This window comes from Pipistrellus kuhlii, unplaced genomic scaffold, assembly GCF_014108245.1.
Source record: "Pipistrellus kuhlii isolate mPipKuh1 unplaced genomic scaffold, mPipKuh1.p scaffold_m20_p_10, whole genome shotgun sequence".
Lineage (NCBI taxonomy): Eukaryota > Metazoa > Chordata > Mammalia > Chiroptera > Vespertilionidae > Pipistrellus > Pipistrellus kuhlii.
In genome coordinates, this window is record NW_023425405.1 from 20,114,088 (window position 1) to 20,136,165 (window position 22,078).

At 48.1% G+C, this 22,078-nt stretch overlaps 1 protein-coding gene across 6 annotated transcripts in view; it reads right to left on the reverse strand.

The window, feature by feature from the left end:
- The window catches only part of DENND2A (DENN domain containing 2A), a 105,558-nt gene that overhangs the window by 76,728 nt on the left and 6,752 nt on the right, over positions 1-22,078 (reverse strand). Inside the window, exon 1 of one of the 6 annotated variants that reach the window (XM_045577494.1) lies at positions 19,196-19,607. The exons of 4 other annotated variants lie outside the window; for them this stretch is intronic. The gene's annotated coding sequence lies outside the window, so the exon portion shown is untranslated. Of the gene's footprint in view, positions 1-19,195; positions 19,608-22,078 lie in introns of those variants that run through there. One more of the 6 variants, XM_036428697.2, reaches the window with a different exon arrangement.

The window sequence follows — 22,078 nt, forward strand, 5'->3', positions numbered from 1 at the left end:
AAACAGACCACCAGGGATCGGTTTGGCTCAGTGGATAGAGCATCAGCCTGCGGACTGAAAGGTCCCGGGTTCGATTCCGGTCAAGGGTTCGATTTGGTTGCGGGCACATCCCCTGTAGGGGGTGTGCAAGAGGCAGCTGATCGATGATTCTCATCTATGTTTCTAACTCTCTATCCCTCTCTCTTCCTCTCTGTGAAAAATTAATAAAAAATATATTAAATAAATAAATAAAATAAAAAAATAAAAACAGACCACCAGCGGAAGAACCTGCAGGCAGCAGCAGGGCTTGCCTACCTCACAGGGAGGACCCTCTTTCAGCAAACTGCGCCGCCTCTCAGCGTGGGGCGTCACCGGAACCGCCGCCATGTTTGGACTATGATCCCGCCCCCAGCCACAGCTGATTGGCCCGAGAGGCAGCCTAGCTCAAGCCGGACCTATCAGAGGCCGTCCCAGGGAGGGTTGGTCATGGGTGTGGCCGGAAGGGAATGAGCGGATGGGCTGGGAGGCAGCCATTTCCCGTCCTGTGGACTGAGTCCCGGAACGTGTGGCTGTGGGGTGGGGAGGGGAGGGGAGGGGACGGGAGGGGAGGGGTAGGGTGGGGGGGAATGATGAGGTGGGAAGATGGCTGTGCACCCCTGGATCCAGTCCACTGTGAGGCCAGGCTGCATTCCTGCCGGGGGTTCCACAGGATACCTCCATGCCCTTGTTTGCTTAAGCACCCAAAAGAATCCCCACTAACACAGACTGTCACGTTCAATTTCTATTAAATTACCTTTTCCTCGAGCGGAAAAAGGAAAGCGATCGTGTGAGTTTTAAACATGCGTGTCTATCCATATGGCTGAAGCTGAGCAACCTTCAGCTGCCAAGGGACGCCCCCTTGCCTCCCTTAGGTCTGCCTCCAGGCTGGCGTGGGCGGCTGGGTGTGAGCTGGCCGTTTCCATCCCTTCACTGAGGGTCAGAGGAGCAGCAGTCACCAGTCCCCTGGCCTCTCCAAAATGACTCTTCACATCACTGGGGCTGCTGGGAACATCTGAAGTCTTAGTGAGGCCGATGCCATGAGACTTGACCTTTCCAAGGACCCTAACAGCAGCTAACAAGCATCTGCTGAACTCTTGTAAAATAGGACATGGCATTGGAAGGTGTGCACTTCCCTTCTTTCCCAATAAAATCCCACTAAAAACCTCTGGCCTTACCTGGCCAGTATGGCTCAGTGGTTAAGCCATGACTTATGAATGATTTGCTTCCCAATCAGAAGACATGCCAGGGTTGCAGGCTTGATCCCCAGTGGGGGGCGTGCAGGAGGCACTCAATCCATGATTCTCTATCACTGATGTTTCTATCTCCCTCTCCCTCTCTGAAATCAATCTATATATATAAAAGCCTAAGCAACTGAATAACCCAATGACTAGTTGACTGGTCATTATGACATGCGCTGACCACCAGGGAACAGATGTTCAATGCAGAGGATTGAGCTCCCTCTTGTCTGGCTGGATTGGACCTGTGGGGATCAGGTTCCCTCCTGTCTGGATCAGGCCTGAAACAGGTTATCTAACATCCTCAGAGGGGTCCCAGATTGCGAGAGGGTGCAGGCTAGGTAGAGAGGGACCCTACCAGTGCACGAATCCATGCACCGGGCCTCTAGTACAAATATATATTAAAAAAGAAAAAAAAAACCAGTCCTGACTGATTTGGCTCAGTGGATAGAGCATCGGCCTGTGGACTGAAAGGTCCCAGATTCGACTCCAATCAAGGACATGTACCTTGGTTGCGGGCACATCCCCAGTCGGGGGTGTGCAGGAGGCAGCTGATTGATGTGATGTTTCTTTCTCATCAATTAAAAAATAAAATAAAAGAAAAATAAAACAGGAAAAAAAACAAAACCCACAACAACCCTCTGGTCTTATACTGGAATGGACCAATGAGAGGTCAGTGTGGGTAAAAGAACAAACAAAAGGGATGCATGTCTTTTTCAGTTCTTATTTTGAATCTAGGATAGAGCTCACATCTCTCCCCCACACACACAACACATTTGAATGAAAAGCATTTGCAAGAGGCTGCAGAGTCTGGCCACCAGAAGGAAGAGCTGAGTTGACAGGATGAAAGGGATGGAGAAATCCTTTTCCCATCCCTCTGACTATTTATGGGAGTCATTTCCCTTCAGGAAATGCTGAGCCCCTTCTCCCAGGACCCTGTTGGCAAGGACGCCTGCATTGGCTGACCCAGCCTTCCACATCCTCCTCCTGGCCTCAGTGCTCGCCCCTCATGACCCTGCGGGTCACTGGGAACCCAGCCTGCAGATGACAGCACTTCTTAGAGGCCTCAGTCTAGTGAGGAAATTGGGGGGGAGGAGATACATAACAAAGCTAGAAAAGCCCCTGGCGTGGAGAAGCTCCGAGACAGGAGCAGAGAAGGCGACAGGAAAGCAGCCAGGGCTAGAAATGACAGTGTGGCCCAGGAGTTGTGTGGCTCACCTAGGCTCCAGTCACCTGGCTGGGGCGTGGCAAAGGCAGCAGCAGGACCCAAGGTTCCTGTCGCCCCATCTAGAGCTGATTCACCTCCTCCACCCTCCTTTCCCTTCCCCAGGTGACTCGTGTTTCTCTGGAGAACCTGCGTCTACTAGTTACTATTGGAATGAAGGTGGTTCTTTTTGGTCAACTGAGGCGCCCCCATGTTCAGAAACCCAGAGATTTCTGGGATTAGTGTTCTTTTTATTGTTGGGTTCTCTTTAAAAAAAAATTTTTTTTTTTAGATTAATTTTAGAAGGGGAGAGGGAAAAAGAAACATTAATCTATTGTTTTCCTTATTTATGCATTCACTGGTTGCTTCTTGTTTGTGCCCTGACCAGAGAGCAAACCCAAACCCTTGGTGTATCTGGATGATGCTCTATCTAACTGAACTGCTCTGCCAGGCATGGTTTTTTTTTAAAGAGAAATATTCTTTATTATTAGGATGCAGATTTTTATGAAACAACAACAGCAACAAAAAACATTTGCCCCAAAGCTTCCAGGTCTTTTTCAGACCTGGCTCCTACTGAATGCCTTTTCTTTCTTTTATGAAAAAACAAAAACACAATAGTGTTCAGAGCTTCTCTGCCCAATACCAGAGAGGAAAACAGTCTTAGTGTTAGCAGGTTAAAGGAAACAAACTGGAGACTGAGGGTAAGACAGAGAATCAAAAGAAGACAGAGAGACTGAAAAGAAACTGAGAGAATGCTACTTAAACAGCCAGAGACATAAAGAAGGTGACACAGACTGAGCAAGGGGCTTATGCTAGGTCACAGCCAGATGCCTCTTCGTTTGGTGCAGCATCCTGGTAATCAACATTTTTGCAGCTGGGATGTATATAATAAATTAGAGGCCCAGTGCACAAATTCGTGCACAGGTGGTGTCCGACAGGCCTAATTCAATTGGGCCGATCAGGCCAGGCCGGCCCAGAGGAGGGGCCAGCCCCAACCCCGACTGGAGTGGGGGGAGCTGATCAGGGGAGGGTCTGGCCAGGGGGAGGGGCCATAGGCGGCTGGCCAGCTGGCCCTGCCCCTGGTGGAACTCCAGGTTGCACATCGGGTCGAGGGGGACAATTGGCATATTAGGCTTTTATTATATAGGATTGTTATATAGGATTATCATATAAGATAACATACTGTGTCCAAGTGCATATAGTGTGGGCAAGCGAATGGCTAGAATGTCCCAACACTCCTGGGCTTCCATGAATGAGAACTTTCCTAGCCCCATCTTTGGCTCATACTCTTTTCCCCAACTGTCATTCTACCCCTTCCTTGTTATTTTTCCCACCTCAAAATCTGGCTTAAGACCCAACTTTTCCATTAAACCTACCCTGGCCATCACAAACTGAAGTTCTTGCCCCTCCCCTGAATTTCCATAGCAGTTATTAATTTATCTACATTTGATTATCTCACTAAACATGCATGGCCTTGTATTACCTCTTTTATGAGTAGCAGCTTTGATATTTACATGTTTTATTCATGGTTTCACATAGTTATGTTTGGCACGTCAAATTAAACTGCAATAATGAACGAATGGCTGACATTTACTGAGCAATTACTCTTCTCTAGGCAAGATTCTACACAGATTGTTTCTTTTTTTTTATTATTTTTTGTTAAAATATATTTTATTGATTTTTTTACAGAGAGGAGGAGAGAGGGATAGAGAGCTAGAAACATCGATGAGAGAGAAACATCGACCAGCTGCCTCCTGCACACCCCCCACCGGTGATGTGCCTGCAACCAATGTACATGCCCTTGACTGGAATCGAACCTGGGACCCTTCAGTCCGCAGATAGACGCTCTACCACTGAGCCAAACCAGCCTCGGCAAGATTCTACACCGATTGTTTCATTGAGTCCTCACACCAACCCTGCGGTGGCCTCCCCCTTGTAAATGCAAAGCCAAGGCCTGGAGGGGCTAACTTCCCAAGGCCACGTAGATGAATGAATCCAGGTTGTCAGACTCTTGTGTCTGATGTCCAAACCAGGGCCTTGAGGACAGGGGACAGGCCTCCCCTCCTGGATATAGAGTAGCACTTAGTAGATTGATATGGACTTTTGTTCAAAGTACCCGGCCCCTATTACCTTTCCTTCCTGCTCTCCAGCCCCTCCATGCCCACCTTGCACACCCTGGCACCAAGCACCACCTTACTATCCCCCTCTACTTCATGCTGCCCTGTTGTAACTTATTTTTTCCAAACTCAGAAGGCTTTCCTGACGTCCATTTTAACCCAACCTCACCCAACAGTAATGCTGAGGAAGAGCGTGGGGGAAGCAGGGCCGCCTGAGTGATCTGTCGGGGCCACTGAGCACCGGAGAGCTCCAGCTGGGCCTACCAGGAGCGGCACCTGCAGGGAGTGCACCTGAAGGCCCAGGTTTGTTTGCTTCCTGGCAGGACGGCTCTGGCTCCAGCTGCGGCTCTGGCTCCAGCTGCGCTGCCCCAAACCCCTCACTTCCGCACTCCCCCACCTCCTCTCTGCCTCTCTCCTTCCTGCCTTCCTCTTCCTTTCCTCCCCCTCAGACCCTTTCCCACCCTCTTTTGGCTTCTGTTCTCTTTCTTTCCATGAGCAGAGAGTTTCCAGCCTGGCTCCTGGCCAGCACATTTGGACAAAAGGCAGCAATCTTAGAGAGAGACGTCATCTCCCATCCCCTTTCCTGGGCCGGCAACACGGCTCCCAGAGCCCAGAGAGAAGGGGGCTGAGGCCGCTCCGGCCCTGATCCCAGCTCTGGGAAAGGGCTTACAAGATGGCATATGGTGGGGGTTCAAAGCAAAGGGTTCGGGAGCAGACAGACCCAGGTTCAAATTCCAGCTCTGCCATGTGAGAGCTAAGGGACTGGGGGCAAGTTACTCTCTAACCCTCAGTTCTCTCCTCTGAAAAACAGCGACAAGAGTAGCACCTACTTTGAAAGCCAGTGGTGGGGTTAAGTGAGATTCCACCTGTAAAGCATTCAGCCCACTGCCTGTCCCATGAAAAACACTCAGCACCTGTCCTTATGAAGTGAACTTAACTCTGCCAAGTAATGATACAAGACCTTATTTGAATAACTAATAATAATACCACCTCCTCAACTCATCTATAAGGCTGCTTACCCAGTCTGAATGGTTTGCAAGTGTAATAAAGCTGTAAAATGCTCTCAAACATATAACTGCTGCCCAGCTGGTATGGCTCAGTGGTTGAGCATTGACCTATGAATCGGGGTCACAGTTCAATTCCCAGGCATGGGTTTCATGTAGGGGGCATTTAGGAGGCAGCCAATCAGTGATTCCCTCTCATCACTGATGTTTCTCTCTCTCTCTTCCTCTCTGAAATCAATAAAAAGTATTTTTTTTAAAACCGTATAATTGTTACAGTAAAATCTGTAAAAACTGATTTTGAAATTGAGGGGGAGCTGACCCCCTTTCCTTTCACAGAAGCCAGGGCACACTCGCGCTCAGCCTCAAGGGCAGACGTGAACGTAAGGAAGAGTCCACCCTGACCAGAGCAGCCTGCTCACCCTGCCTTCCCTCCCCTCCCACCCTGTTTTTAGGCTCCTGACAGGCTGAGGCATTTTTATGTTTACTATACATGCCTTGTGTTTTTCACTCAGAAGTTGTGCAATGCCCGGGAATGTGTGTGTGTGTGTGTGTGTGTGTGTGTGTGTGTGTGTGTGTGGTTTTTTTTTAATTTGGCTACGTTTTGAGATATGGGAAACGGTCTTTCCCCTATTTTAGTTAGCTAATCTGAGCTTGCATGGATGGATTTTAAATTAATGAGATAATCAACCAGTTGAATGCAATCCTCCATGTGAGGTGATGTTGGGAAACATACAAATATTTGGTCCCTGCCCTAGAGCTAGGGATCGAACTGTGGATGAGAAGAATTTTCTTTTTTAAATATATTTTTTATTGATTTCGGAGAGGGAGGGAGAGGGAGAGAGAGAAACATCAACAATGAGAGAGAATCACTGATCAATGCCTCCTGCACATTCCCCACTGGGGAATGAGCCCACAACTTCGGCATGTGCCCTGACCAGGAATCAAACCGTGACCTCCTGATTCATAGGTTGACACTCAACCACTGCGCCACGCTGGCAGGGCAGGAAAATGGTCTTCTATAGAAAGTAATCTCACAGAATGATCTGGTCATAAATTCCTAATTGAGTCATGGTGGGGAGTCATGCCCCAGGCATATATAACTTCACACGCGCACACACACACACACACACACACACACACACACATATCGTACTTAAAAAAAAAAATTGTTTCAGAGAGGAAAAGATAGGAAGAGAGAGAGAAACATCAATGATGATAATCAATGATTAGTTGCTGCCTGCAAACCTCCCACTGGGAATGGAGTCCATCACCTGGGCATATGCTCTGAGCAGGAATTGAACTATGACCTCCTGGCTCATAGGTCAACTGAGCCACACCAGTTGAGTGGCATATAGCTTCTTTAGTAAAAGGTTTATCTTTGGCCCGACTGTGATGGCTCAGTGAATTGAGCATCTCCCATGAACCAAGAGGTCCTGGGTTTGATTCCCAGTCAGGATACATGCCCAGGTTGTGGGTCCATCCCCAGTAGGGGTTGTGCAAGAGGCAACCAATCAGTGATTCTCTCTCATTGATGTTTCTATCTCTTTCCCTTTCCTTTCTGCTTTGAAATCAATAAAAAAAATTTTTTTTTAATAAAAGGTTTGTCTCTGCCTTAAGCAAGCCCTGTCCCTTGTGTGTTTAGGTTAACACACCTCTGAAATAAATGCCTCTCTTTAAGACCCTTGGAAGAGTGACCACCCCCAAGAGAGCACATAATCTTATTAACTCTCCTTTAATCCAATCCCTGCCTTGCTCTCTCCCATCTTCTCATAATCTTCCTAAACTCCCTTCCTTAATTTCAAATACAGGAAAGAAACTGCAAACTTTCATTTTGCAGAAACATCTGAGACCTTGCTTCCTGGCAATTGTCCTGTTTTGGCTCAAGTAAACTCATACAAATTCTCTACATCTAGGAAGGCCCTTACAGAAAACACACACACACACACACACACACACACACACACAAAACAAAACAAAACAAAAAAACCACCCACAAATGGCAATAAAAGATTGCAATTGTTCAAGACAAAAAGACAAGATAAGCCCAGGAAGTGCCTAACACCTGTTTACCAAAAGTCACAATGTCAGGTTGGTTTAAGGACTAAATTGAACTGCAGTGGTAAAGGTTATGAAACCAGTGTACACTGGAGGAATTGAGAGGGGAGGGCTGAAAGTCAGAGGCGTCATGGACTCCTTCAAAGAAGTAGCTTACAGGGGCCCAGGTTGACTGGGTTCCAATAGCCGGGGAAGGAGGACGTGTTCCAGGTGAGGCAAGAACATGAAGAAAAGCAGGGGTGCTCCAGCCCATGACAAAGACCGACTGGTGGCACTGGATCTAGGGGATGTGTGCTGGGGTGGGAATGGAGGGGAGGGGGGACCATGGAGATGAAGACGGAAAAGGTTAGAGGACTAGGCTGTGGGATACTTTATTTTTATTTTTATATTTTATTGATTTTGTACAGAGAGGAAGGGAGAGAGATAGAGAGTTAGAAACATCGATGAGAGAGTCATCGATCAGCTGCCTCTTGCACACACCCCACCGGGGACATGCCTGCAACCAACATACATGCCCTTGACCGGAATCGAACCCGGGACCCTTCAGTCCCCAAGCCGAAGCTCTATCCATTGAGCCAAACCAGTTTCGGCTGTGGGATATTCTGAAAATAAGAAAGAGCAGCTAAGATTTGCTACCCTCAGCAAATAAAGAGGATACATAGTGAAGGTATGATTACATCTTAGATCTTTGGGACATGATAAGGTTTAAAATGGTTCATTTAAGAGGAAACATGCACAATAGACAATCAAAGGTAAAGATCTAAGGGTGTGGTGAAAACAACCCTGAAGGTGTCAAGTTGGAGAGCCAGAGAAGCAGAGAGCACAAATGAGCCCTCTGAAAGAGGTGGCGAAAAAGGAGCGAGTGGAGAGCTGAGCCCTGGGGGTTATTCCTGCACTGCCCTGCAGCTCAGCTCTTGACTCATTTTGGATCTGCCAACTAGACACTGAGGTCTGATGGCCGAACACACACATCGCACTTATTTTCATCCCTTTACAGTGTCTAGCCCAGATATTGGTCTGCTGTGACTGCAGTGGGAACACTTGTGAAATGAGAAGAAAAAGAATCACCAAAATGGCGGCAGAGTAAGTGAAAGTTACACTGCACTCTCCCAGGACAAACTGGAAATACAACTAAAATACAGAAGAACCATCCTGAAAAAGCAACTGAAGATGTTTACGGATACATCTCCTGGGCAAAGGAAACTACGGAGAAAATAAACCAATGGGATTACATCAAAATAAAAAGCTTCTGCATAGCAAAACAAAAAGGGAGCCCACTGAATGGGAGAACATATTTGGCAATGACACATCTGATAAAAGGTTAATATCCAGCCCAAGTGCCTGCCCATCAGTAGACAAGTGGATAAAAAAGCTGTGGTACATCTATACTGTGGAATCCTATGCAGCAGTAAAAAAGAAGAATCTCTTACTTACCCTTTGAGACCTGGAGAGTATCATGCTTAGTGAAATAAGTCAATCAGAGAAACTCAAGTAACAAATGATCTCACTCATATGTGGAATCTAAGTAACAAAATAAATCGATGAACGGAATGGATCCAGAGATATGGAAACATGGAACAGAGTGCAGACCTCTGAAGGAAGGCAGAGAAGAGTGGATGGGTGGGGATGGGTGGGAGGTGATCAACCAAAGAACTTGTATGCATACATGCATAACCCATGGACACAGACAATAGGGTGGTGAAGGCCGGGGGCAGGAGCAGCCCTAGAAGGGGTCAATGGGGGACAGATGTAATAGTTTCTTTTCTTTTAAAAAAAAAACAAACATATTTTTATTGATTTCAGAGAGGAAGGAGGTGGGGAAAGAGAGAAGAGAGAGAGAGAGAGAGAGAGAGAGAGAGAGAGAGAGAGAGAGAGAGAGAGAAACATCAATGATGAGAGAGAATTGTTGATCGGCTGCCTCCTGCACTGGGGATAAGCCTATAACCAGGCCATGTGCCCTTGACTGGAATCAATCCGGGACCCTTCAGTCCACACGCTGACACTCTACCCACTAAGCCAAACCAGTTAGAGCATATGTAATATTTTCAACAATAAAGACATATATATATATATATGTGTGTGTGTGTGTATGTATATATATATATCCAAAAAAGTTAACACATTTTGAGTGAAATAAAGAAAAGAAAAAGAATCAGTGATTTTTTTTTTTTTTTTTTTTTTAAGACAATTAGGACAACCAAAAGAGATGGTGTCTCAGATTGGGCAATATTCAAAATACTTAACAAAGGTGTGGCTTGGACATTAGCCAATCAGAATGGCCTTATTGTTAACCCTCTAATGGCTGAATCCTGGTGGGAGGTCCAGCAGGTCCCAGGAAGGTGAAATAGTAGGTGCTCAGGAAGCATTTCAGCATTTTGAGGGATGGCACAGAGGAGTCAGAGCCAGTTTTACATCCCCTTGATCTGCTTACATTGTGGAGCTCAAGAACAATGAGAACAGCCAACCGGCCACTAGATGCAGCAGTAGTAACTTGGGTTAAGGTCTCGGCAGATGGTAGGGATGAAAGCCAGATTCCAGAGATGTGAGAAGAACCTGAAGACCTGCCTCAGGGGGCTGGCTCTTCCAGTTGCTCTATCTCCACGTCCTGAAAGCAGCATTCTCCTAGTTTCTTTCCCTCAAATGGCAGTCTGAGCCCGTGGCTGTGTGTGTACACCTAGGAGCAGCCTCTCTGACCCTGAACCCATCTCTCTCCTCTGTGTCCCAGGACCTAGGTGGCCCTGTGTCCAGGGTGAAAGGAGAACCTGGACTAAAAGCTCTCTGGGCACTGTCTCTGCAGTGCTGGACTCACCAAGTCACGTGGTTTTGGGAAGCATCTAGCTCTCTCCTCTTTGATATTTTCCCACCCTAATAGATGCACCAGCACAGCTGGAGGGTAAACAGAGAGCACTGGCCCCTTTTGATGTCCTGGGAGCTTATGTGTGTCTGTTGATTGTCACCAACAGATGATGAGATGGACCAGATGTCAAGGAGGACAGGCGCCACAAGATGCCAGGGACTCAGTCATACTTGGGGTTGGATGGCCATACACTTCATTCCAAATCTGAACCAGTCTCTGAGTATTAAGTAGAGAATCACTCTGAGCCCCACAGAGCTGGAGACACCGAGTGGCAGAAGCCGGGGCATTGGCCAGCTGCTGTGGAAGGATCCTGCGCCTTCCCACTACCACCCTCTCCAAGCCTGTGGCTGAGAAACTGGTCCCACGCCCGCTGCAGGGGACGCACGTTCTTTTTTTTTTAATCTATCTACCTATCTATATCTATATCTATATCTATATCTATATCTATATCATCTATATCTATATATTTTATTGATTTTTTACAGAGAGGAAGAGAGAGGGATAGAGAGTTAGAAATATCGATGAGGGAGAGTCATCAATCAGCTGCCTCTTGCACAACAACCAAGGTACATGCCCTTGACCGGAATCGAACCTGGGACCTTTCAGTCCGCAGGCCGATGCTCTATCCACTGAGCCAAACCGGTTTTGGCTAGGGGACTCACGTGCTGTGTCTCAGGCAGCCCCGTGACCAAATCAGAGCTCTACAGCCTCTCCCCCAATCCTGTTCTCCCTGGATCAGGTATGGCCGATTTTAATCCTAATTTGCTGCATGATCCCATACAAATGCCTCCGCTTGGACATCTGAGGAGGTCGAGCCTGTACTTCCCAAGGACATGAGAAGCACAAATAAGATCATAGAAGCGTCCTGTTCGAATGGTTCCAATTTCCTGGGAAGAGGCAGTCGGTTGTTATTTTTTCCATGGTGGCAGCGACAGCAGTACCCTTCTCCTCTGACTCACTCAGTGGGGACGAGAAGTTCACATGCAGCACAGCATCCACCTGACCCACTTCCTTCCCTGGGTTCGGGCCTCTACTCTAGGGAGACTAAGAAAGGCTGGGGGGGGGGCGGGGGGAGGCCCTAGCCAGTTTTGCTCAGTGGCTAGAGCGTCGGCCTACAGACTGGAGGGTCCTGGGTTCAATTCTGGCCAAGGGCACATGCTCAGGTTGTGGGCTTGATCCCTAGTGGGGGGCCCATGCAGGAGGCAGCCAATCAATGATTCTTAAATAGAAATTCATATAAATATAGTGAGGAACTAGAGTGGGAACGTGGATTGGGGAAAAGAGGTTATATATATATATGTGTGTGTGTGTGTGTGTGTGTGTGTGTGTGTGTATATATATATATATATATATGTATTTTATTGAATTTTTACAGAAAGGAAGAGAGAGAGGGATAGAGAGTTAGAAACATCAATGAGAGAGACACATAGATCAGCTGCCTCTTGCACACCCCCTACTGAGGATGTGCTTGCAACCAAGGTACATGCCCTTGACCAGAATTGAACCCGGGACCTTTCAGTCCACAGGCTGACGCTCTATCCACTGAGCCAAACCGGTTTTGACGAGAGGTAATATATTTTACAATTTTTAAAAAACTGGGTATCAGGACCTAGCTGGTTTGGATCAGAGGATAGAGTGTTGGCCTATGGATTGAAGGGTCCCAGGTTCAATTCCAGTCAAAGGCACATGCCCAGGTTGCTGGTTCGATCCCCAATAGGGGGCATGCAGGAGGCAGCCAATCGATGATTTTCTCATCCCTGATGTTTCTATCTCTCTCTCCCACCCTCTATCTCTGAAGTCAATAAAAATATACTTTAAAAAAATAAAAAACTGGGTATCAGAATCTCATTTTTTAAATATCCATCACTGAGTACAAATATATTTAACATGCATTTAGCTTTGAAATCTATTTTATTTATTTTTATTTTTTTAAATATATTCTATTGATTTTTTTACAGAGAGGAAGGGAGAGAGATAGAGTTAGAAACATCAATGAGAGAGAGCCATCTCTTGCACACCCCCTACTGGGGATATGCCCGCAACCAAGGTACATGCTCTTGACCGGAATCGAACCCGGGACCCTTCAGTCCCCAAGCCGATGCTCTATCCATTGAGCCAAACCGGTTTCGGCTGAAATCTATTTTAATCTAGCAATTCCACTCTGGGAATTTAACTTACAGAAATAATGGAATAAGTGCCAAGAGAGTATTTCTGGTGGCTAAAATAAAAAACGACCAATTGCTCATAAATATCTCACTCCTTTTCAGGTTTATCTGATTTGAAATAATGGGTGAAGCCAGACTAAACTTTGAACAAAGAAAATTTATCCTAAAGTGTCACTAGATTTAAATATATATATATATTATTGATTTCAGAGAGAAAGAGAGAGGGAGAGAAATAGATACATCAATGATGAAAGAGAATCATTTACTGGTTGCCTCCTGCATGCCCCACACTAAGGATCAAGCCTGTAATCTGGGCATGTGCCCTGACCAGGAATCGAACCAGGACTTCCTGGTTTATAGGTCAACGTTCAACCCCTGAGCCACGCTAGACTTTTTTTATTTTTTATTTTTATGGGGATACTTATAAGATACAATACAAATTTGACAACAATCAGCTAATTGAGGGCACACAAATACCAAAATAGCAAAAATGATTCTTGATGTCTTGATGTTTACAATTCTATTGCTTTGTGTTATCAGCAGTGCCTGAATCAGAATGGTCATCTGTCTGAAAACAAGGTTGTCAAAAAAATGTGTTCATTTCTGTAGATTCTTTTAAATTTTGAAGATGACCTGCATGTTAATAAACACTGTCTTTAGAATCACTCAAAGTGCATATACATTTTTGAGGAACACCCTGTGGATAGTTTGTTAAACAAATGAAGTAGTCCATGCAAAGAAACTCTAGGCAGTTGTTAAGAAGGAGAGGACTATGTGTGCATCACATGAAATTACTCTCACAAAATACTGTTCAATACATACTTTCATAGTTTACATGTAACTACTAGAGGCCCAGTGCATGATTAAATTGTGCGCAGGTAGGGTAACCTAGGCCTAGCCTGCCATCAGGGCCATGTCCGTCGCCAGCTACGCCTCGCACACTCAGCAGACGCTGCAGGCACCCCACCTCCTGCCATGGGAGCCGCAGCTCATTTGGCTGCGACACCATTACGGTGTCATGACCATAGGCCTTTTTTAAAAAATATATATTTTATTGATTTTGTACAGAGAGGAAGAGAAAGGGATAGAGAGTTAGAAACATCGATGAGAGAGACACATCGATCAGCTGCCTCTTGTACACCCCACAACCAAGATACATGCCCTTGACAGGAATCGAACCTGGGACCTTTCAGTCTGCAGGCTGACACTCTATCCACTGAGCCAAACCGGTTTTGGCAAGGCCTTTTATGACATAGATATGTATATAAAAAATATGCATAGGGAAGTAATCTTTAAAATCTTAAGTATACTTTTAAGGAAAATAAAACAAAATGCATTTGCTTCTCTGTTTGAACTGGTGTGACAAACCCTCCTGATAAGTCACATGGCCCATGGGGCCCTGGGCACATGGTAGAACGGTCATGGTTATGGTCAAGGCCTCCTGTCCTGGCCCCACTTTCCAGCTCCATCTCACTCTCACGTCGGAAGGCGGCATGGACGCTCCAGATTCCCCACTGCTGAGGAAGCTAACCTCTCTCCTAAGCTTGCTGTGAGGCTGACTCACCCCTTCCTCCCCCAAGGCCAGGAAAAAACCGATAACTTGGGTTTTGGTAGTTCAGCCAGTTAGGAAAGGGGGTATCGGGCTTACCTCTCTTTCAGCCAACTGTACGCCCAGGACAGAAATGTCAAAGGGAGACCAAAGAGAAAGCGGCTCTGGGCTCCAGCTGGCAAAGAGCTGAACTTCTAGACAGACAGATATTTGGGCTAACTTTCTGCCCAAATCAGACCATGATTTAACACAAGGGGAAAAGATAGTCGGGTATACTGCTTCCTGATATATTGCTGTCTTTTGGCCATCAAGTGTAGAGAAGTGTGTTAATCACTTGACTCAGTTCCAAGCACTGAACTGCCTCCTGTAGTTAAAAGGGAAGACGTGCCTGTCAATCTCTATCAGGTAGCCAGTGAGGGAGGTTCAGAGAGCGCCTGCGATCCGTGTGGAGGCTGCCTGGTTCTGGTGAAGAAAGGAGGATCCATGCTTGGACACAGACCGGGGTGTGACACACGGCACAAGCAGGGGTCAGCCATGGTCACTTGGGAGGCAAAAAAGAAGGGGTTGAGGTTCCTGAAACAGTAAGGGAGGCTGAATCAACTTTTCCCATAGCCAAAGCAGCAGCTACCTGCAAGGTATAATATACATATAAATAATAAACTTATAATTTTGAAAAAAATAATATATATATATATATATATATATTATTTTTTTCAAAATTATAAGTTTATTTAAAAATTAAACACATGAGGGAACAGATGCCGTTTTAATTTACATGAATTACTCAAAATCATCCATAGAGCCACCTGATTTCTTCCCATACCTGCTCTTTTAGAAGAATTCATTAGGAGTATGCCAATATTCTACTTCTGACTTTTGCTACCAAATGTATAAAAGTACTGCTGATGATGGATGCAAGGTATATTTGAAGGTTCTTGGAAAAGGCTCTAACCTTCAAAATACCTTTTTGATTATCTTGTCCAGTCGCTAAAAATCAACTCTATAGAGTCATTCCTTTAAAAAAAAAATAATTTTTTTAGTGATTTCAGAAAGGAAGAGAGAGAGACATCAATGATGAGAGAGAATCATTAATCATCTGTCTCCTGTACAGCCCTTACTAACTGGGAATTGAACTATGACTTCCTTCCTGGTTCATAGGTTAACACTCAACCACTGAGTCACACTGGCCAGGCAAAATTCATTCATTCCGACTGAGACTTTATGCATGTTAAATTGCAAACTAATTCTTCTAGCTTCTTTCCAATTTAGAAGGATTGGGTCAGAGAACAAATACACTTGAATATCAGGAGGAAAGTGGAAAGAACCCATGGGTCGGAGGCCCACCACTTAAGAAAGGTTTCAGAGGACAAGAGAAAGACTTGAGGGGCAGCACTGCATACAACAGCATTAGACCAGACAGATGGAACAGCAGAAGCCTTGTCATCCTTTTAGAGTTTCTGTCCTCAAGTGCTTCACACACACACGCACACACACGCACACACGCACATACACTCACACACATACACACAGCTTCACATAAATGTGTCTGTTACCAGCCTGCTTATGTGTACCTATTCCGGTGGCTTTAGATCTTGACGTTGAAGGCTGATTAGGCAGTTGATTTCAATATGAGTAACAGGCTTCCTAATTTAAATCCTATGGGATCCTTGCTTTTGGACTCTAAGGTTTTTGTCCCCTGCTCTAATGAGCCCTCTAGGCCAGTGGTCGGCAAACTCATTAGTCAACAGAGCCAAATATCAACAGTACAGTTGAAATTTGAGAGCCCAATTTTTTTTTTAAACTTAAACTTCTTCTAATGCTACTTCTTCATAATAGACTCACCTAGGCTGTGGTATTTTGTGGAAGAGCCACACTCAACGGGCCAAAGAGCAGCATGTGGCTCTCGAGCTGCAGTTTGCCAACCACGGCTCTAGCTGACTTTAAACTAGCCCCTCTCAAACTTGGCCAGACCTTAAAATCACCTGAGACCTTCCAAAAGTCCCGATGAGCAGGGCCCATGCTCAGATATTGTGATTTACGTGGCCTAGGGTGAGGCCCCGGCATCCTCATTACAGGGCACCTCTAATTAAAATGGTAAGGGTAAGGGCGAATAAGGACACATGTAATACCTTAATTAACAAAGAAATTTTAAAAAATGTTAAGAAATGTGATGTTGGAGAGGAACAGTAGACTCTCTCTCATACCTCAATGTTAATTTAAGGCATCTATTATTGGCAAGAAATGGTTTAAACTTTAAAGGCACATTAGGAACACACTAACATAGATTCTGCTGGTCTGTCTCTTCTGCAGAAACCACAGAGAAGGACCTGGCTGGGAGATTTGTGGCTGGGTCTGCAGAACTTGTCAGCTCTTAGCTGGAATTCCTTGTTCTTCCATAACATTCCTTGTGTTGCAGCACACAAGATTCCACCCTCCCTGGCCTCTCTCCGAGTGGGTCTCTGGCCTCCTAAGTCTCACCCTTTCCCCGCCCCCAAGAAGCAGGCTTAACCCCAGGTCTGAGGGCAGGAAGACCTGGACCACCTGGAGAGGTGGACTCGTCCATCTGAATGGAATCCTCAAATGCTCTTCCCTCTCTCCCCATTTCCCATTGGTCAGGATTGCCAGATGCTGTCCCAACACACTCTGCCCAGTGTGGCTCCTTCTCCAGACCAGAGTCTCCGCCCACCCACCCAGGAGCCATCCTATAATGTGCCTGCTTCACCCTGCAGGGTTGGGCACCCTGGGTGCTTCGCTCTCCACATTCCTCGAAGTAGATGCCACTCCTTCCTACATTTGAGGGATCCTGGCTCCTCCATATAGGATTCCCAGGGCCCTCACTCTGAGCTGACACTCTGTCTCCCACAGAAATGCAGAATGTCCCCAGCCATTACAGGGAGATGGTATAGAAAGACAGTCATGCGGAATTTTATCTTCCTGCTCCATCCTTCTCCGTGACTTGACTTAGGAGAGGAAGGGAGAGGGAGAGAGATAGAAACATCAGTTATGAGAGAAGAATCCTTGATCGGCTGCCTCCTGCACTCCCACTTGTGGGATTGATCACTGGGGATCAATCCCACAAGATGGGCATGTGCCCTGACCGGAAATTAAACCATGACCTCCTGGTTCACAGGTCAACCACTGAGCCATGCCGGCTGGGCAGGAACACATTTTCCTACGCGGCTCTTTAGTCTTTACTACGTGACAGATTCTCAGTTGAGTGCAATTACAGAAAAAAATTTGTTCTGAAAATTAATTTGTATGCTTTCTGTTATCCCAAACCCAAAACTATGCAACCCAGTGTATTTTTTGTTTGTCTCTAGGCTGCCAGAAAAGTTCGAGCCAAATTCATTGTCCAAGTGTTGTGATCTGCTAAATTCAGGCCATTCAAAATATCCATTCTTTTTGCTTTGCTGTGTTTTCTCCTGGACTTTTCCACACTGAGTTTTAGTCTAAGCCATCTTGCCTGTGTCCAAGCTTGTCACCACATTCTACCTCTTCCTCTCTCGATTAGCCCATCACTACACTACACTACACTACACTACACTACACTACACTAACTACACTACACGAATTCTTCCCACACTGCCTGTCCCCCTCCCTCCCTCCTCCCTTCCCTCCCTCCCTCCCTCCCTCTCGGGGACATTGCCCACTCCTGTTTCCACAGCCTGGAACCATCTCCCCAGATTTGTGTGCTTGGTGAAGAAGTTTTCAGGGCTCAGCCCGGACAGCACCTATTCGGTGGGCCTCCTGAGCTGGGTGGCCCTGCCCTGGGTTGTCCTGGCAGGCAGCACTCACAGCCAGGCCAGACACCAGAATTGGTCTTAATGTTTTGTTTGACTATCCAGCTAGGATGGCGAGTTCCTGGAAGGAAGGGAGATATTTATCACCGTGTCCTTAAGGCCTAGCACACAGAAATGTTAAGTCAATGAATGCACGACACAGACTGGATTCAAATCTTCTGGAACAAAAGGACTGCAAGCCAGCCTTTCCGGCAGCCTCTTCACTCCCCTTCCTCAAAAACAGCCACTGCTCACCCTGGAACTCTGGCAGAATTCTGCTCCATCCCAGGCAGACACCCTAAAGGTGTTCTACTCCATTTCCTTTGGTGTGTCTGATATCTGACAACGAAAGCAGAAAGGATTTCGTTCTTTTCTTTGACGTAGTAACCACCGAGGGTGCAAGAGTTTAATAACAAAATTACTGGGGAGTGCCTACTGTACCCCTATTTCCCGGGGCCATGACTAGTGTAGCTGTATACTTTACAGCACTGGAGAAATCACACCCCTGAGCACATCTCATCTCCAGCTAGAGCGCTCCTTTCCCAGCACCGGCCTGTTAAAGCAGTCACCCTACTTCCCTTGGCCCGTCTGTGTCCCCCCTGGAGGGCACTGCCCCGCTTCCCCACCTCCCCTCATTCCAGGACTCCCCAGCTGAGACCTGGCTGTTCTGGGCGGTTTGAATCCAGTCCTCTGGGACACTCCTCAATATCAACTCCCCTCCCCCACCCCATGGGCTCCCAACTCCATCCTTACGGGAAAAGTGGGAGAAAGATGATCATTCCACAGTCTTTTCCTTACTGCTTTTCCCAGACTGCAAATTCTGACTTCAGCGAGGGAGGGTTGGCTGCTCAACCCCACCCCCACCCCCTCTCTCTCTCACGCCCCCTGGGACCCAACACTGGGAGAAACGAGTGGGATCTGCCCAGTTTGTGCAGGTTTTCGAGGCGCGCTGGGCCCTGGAAGTCACCCCAGCCTCATCAGGACGTCTGGCCAGCACTTTGCTCACGTCCTGCAGGTCGGGCTGCAGCGCCTCGGCCCCCACGTCCGCACAAGGGAGAGAACCCCGGCCTGCGGTCTGCAATCAGCCCCTTTCCAGCTCCGGGCTGAGGCAGCTCCAGCCGAGGTCTCCTCCCCCCTTTCCCCGGGCGCGTCCCCTCCTCGGTCCCCGTCCCCCAGCGCGTCCCCCTCCCCTCGCCCCCGGCCCGGTCCTACCTCCAGGCGGGCCGCGGCTCCGCTGGCTCCGAGGCGCAGCTCCCGGCGCCCGGGGGGCCGGGGGCTGCAGGCGGCGGGGGCCCGGGGCGCCATGGCCCGCAGCCCTCCGCCCGGGGGTCCGCCGGGCCTCCTCCGGGAGGGAGAGCTGAGCTCCCTGCGCTCGCGTCGCCGCCGCCCCGCCGCGGCCGTGGGCGAGAGAAGGCGGGCTCGGCCCGCAGCCGCGTCCCCCTCGCGCCCGCCCCGCGGCTCCGCGCCGCCGCCCCGCCCCGCCCGCGCCCCGCCGCCGCAGTGAGCTCATCCGCAGCTGGCGGGCGCCCGGCCCGTCGCCACGGCAACGCCTCTCCCCGGGCCGCGGGGACTCCGCAGCTGCCGTAAACAGGACCTTCTGCCGGACTCTTCCCCTCGCCTTCTCTGGGGGTGGGGAGTGGGGAGAGGGTGGCTTAACCCTTTCCTTGCTGGAGGCGGCCGATCGGCATTCTGCGCCTCCACCCGCCCCGGGCCGAGACCTAGAAAGAGATGCACGGAGTGACCGCCTGCAGGTCACTCCAGATATTCAACGCGTTTATGGAAGTGGGGGCACCCTAGGGAGTCAGGCACCACCTTGTGGCCTGCATGCAACTAGCAGTCTGGCTTTGGGCACCGACCGCCCCAACACAGGTTCCTGAGCGCCGGGAGGGAAGTCAGGACGAGCTCCCCAGAGGAGAAAGGACTTCACAGTTCTCGCTGCCGCCACTGGCGCAGGACATCCAAGGAGCACAGGTCTCAAGACTTAGGACTGCCCACCACGAAGTACATGTGCAGATGCTCTGGGCATTTGATGCTGAGGAAAACGGGTTCAAATGTTTTGTTTTGTTAAAGTGTAAGCATTTTAATTATTGTTTTGTTTGCTAAAGTATTATTCAGGAAGTTTTCACTTTCTTAAAAAAGACCAGAGCCCTAACTGGTTTCGCTCAGTGAATAGAGCATCGGCCTGCTGTCTGAAGAAGGGTCTCAGGATGGATTCTGGTCAAGGGCACATGCTCGGGTCTGGGCTTAATCCCCAGTGTGGGGTGTGGTGTGCAGGAGGTGGTCAATGATTCTCATCATTGATGTTTCTCTCTCTCTCTCCCTCCCTGAAATCAATAATCAAACACATATATATGTATTTTTTTTAAAAAAAAGGACCAGACACTTGGCTTCTTGAGGGTTAATTACTCCCAGGTCCTGGGTGTCAGGAGGCAAATTGGCAAAATGGAGAAAATGGCAAATGGAGAACTGAGCTGAAAGCCCAAGTGGCTGCCGCCTCCGGGAACCCAATGCACAAAACAGGCCGAGCACCTTCAACTGTGGCTTCCGAACTGCCAGGCACATCTCAGGTGGGCAGGCCAGAGAGGAGGCTAGGAGGCCCTTAGTGGCAACTTCTAGGTGGCAGGCGGCTGTTCCTTCATTTCTGAGTTCTGGATACCAGCTTGTTTTAGAAAAACACTCCTACCTCAGTTCAGACTCTGATGAGTGATTCTGACGCCTGTGCTTTGCAAATTTCCACCCTTGCCTGCTCGTTCCAGGCCCCAGCTCCACCGTTCCTCAGGGCTCCCTGGGTCATCCGATGAGCATGTCACTGTGGCAGGGCACCCACATGACTCCCTTCCCTTCTTTCCTGTGTGGCCCTGCCCTGCTGGCTCCCTGGAGCTTTCCCAGCTGATGCTACCCCTGGCCTGCCCCAAGGCTGGCTCTCTAGCTCCCAAGGGAAGGGTAGCCCTCCAGGGTAGGGGCTGGGGGCTGTGCCCTGAGGCCTGGAAGACCCTCTCAAACCAGGGTAGGAGACAGTGCCTGGCCTCAAGTCAGGAAAGCTGTGAGTGGGAGGAGGGGGAAAGAGTTGATTATTCTTTTTTGTTGTTGTTAATCTCATTTGAGGATATTTTCTGCCATTAAGTTTTAGAGAATGGAAGGGAAGACAGAAAAAGAAACATGGATGTGAGAGAGACACATTGATTGGTTGCCTCGCTTTGTGGAGGTGCCCCAACCAAGGTCAGGGATGGAGCCTGCAGCCCAGGTACATGCCCTTGACTGGAATTGAACCCAAGACCCTTCAGCCTGTGGGCTGATGCCCTATCCACTGAGCCAAACCAACTAGGACAATTGTTCTTTTAAATATATTTTTACTGATTTCAGAGAGGAAGGGAGAGGGAGGAAGATATAGAAACGTCAGTGATGAGAGAGAATCACTGATTGGCTGCCTCCTGCATGCCCTATACTAGGGATCAAGCCTGCAACCTGGGCATGTGCCCTGACCAGGAATCAAACCATGACCTTCTGGTTCACAGGTCAACGCTCAACCACTGAGCCACACCAGCCGAGCTGGGGCGATTGTCCTTGAACTTAAACTCTGCCTTTTCCACCCAGCACAGCCATGGAGCTCTGCAGAACATCTCTCACCACCCTCCCTCCTCCTCCTTCAGCATCCTGCTGAGGAGCATGGGCTCAGGGTCAGGCCAAATCCGGTTCTAGAGTAGATTGCTTCACATCTACCCCTGTTTCCCCACCTATAAGGTGTAAATATGTAACGGCTAGGACCTCCTTCCATTGTGGGGATTAAAGTAGATCAAATAGCCCTTGCTGGTTTAACTCAGTGGATAGAGCATTGGCCTGGGAACTGAAGGGTCCCAGGTTCGATTCTGGTCAAGGACATATGCCCAGGTTGCGGGCTCGATCCCCACGGAGGCAGCGACAATGATTCTCTCTCATCATTGATGTTTCTATCTCTCTCTCCCCCTCCCCCTTCTTCTCTGAAATCAGTAAAATATATTTTAAAAAATAATAATAAAGTAAATCAAGTTGAGGGTGTTGTCCCAGGCCTAGCCCCTAGGGGCGTTCTCTGTTAGCGTCTGCTTAATCTCATTCCTT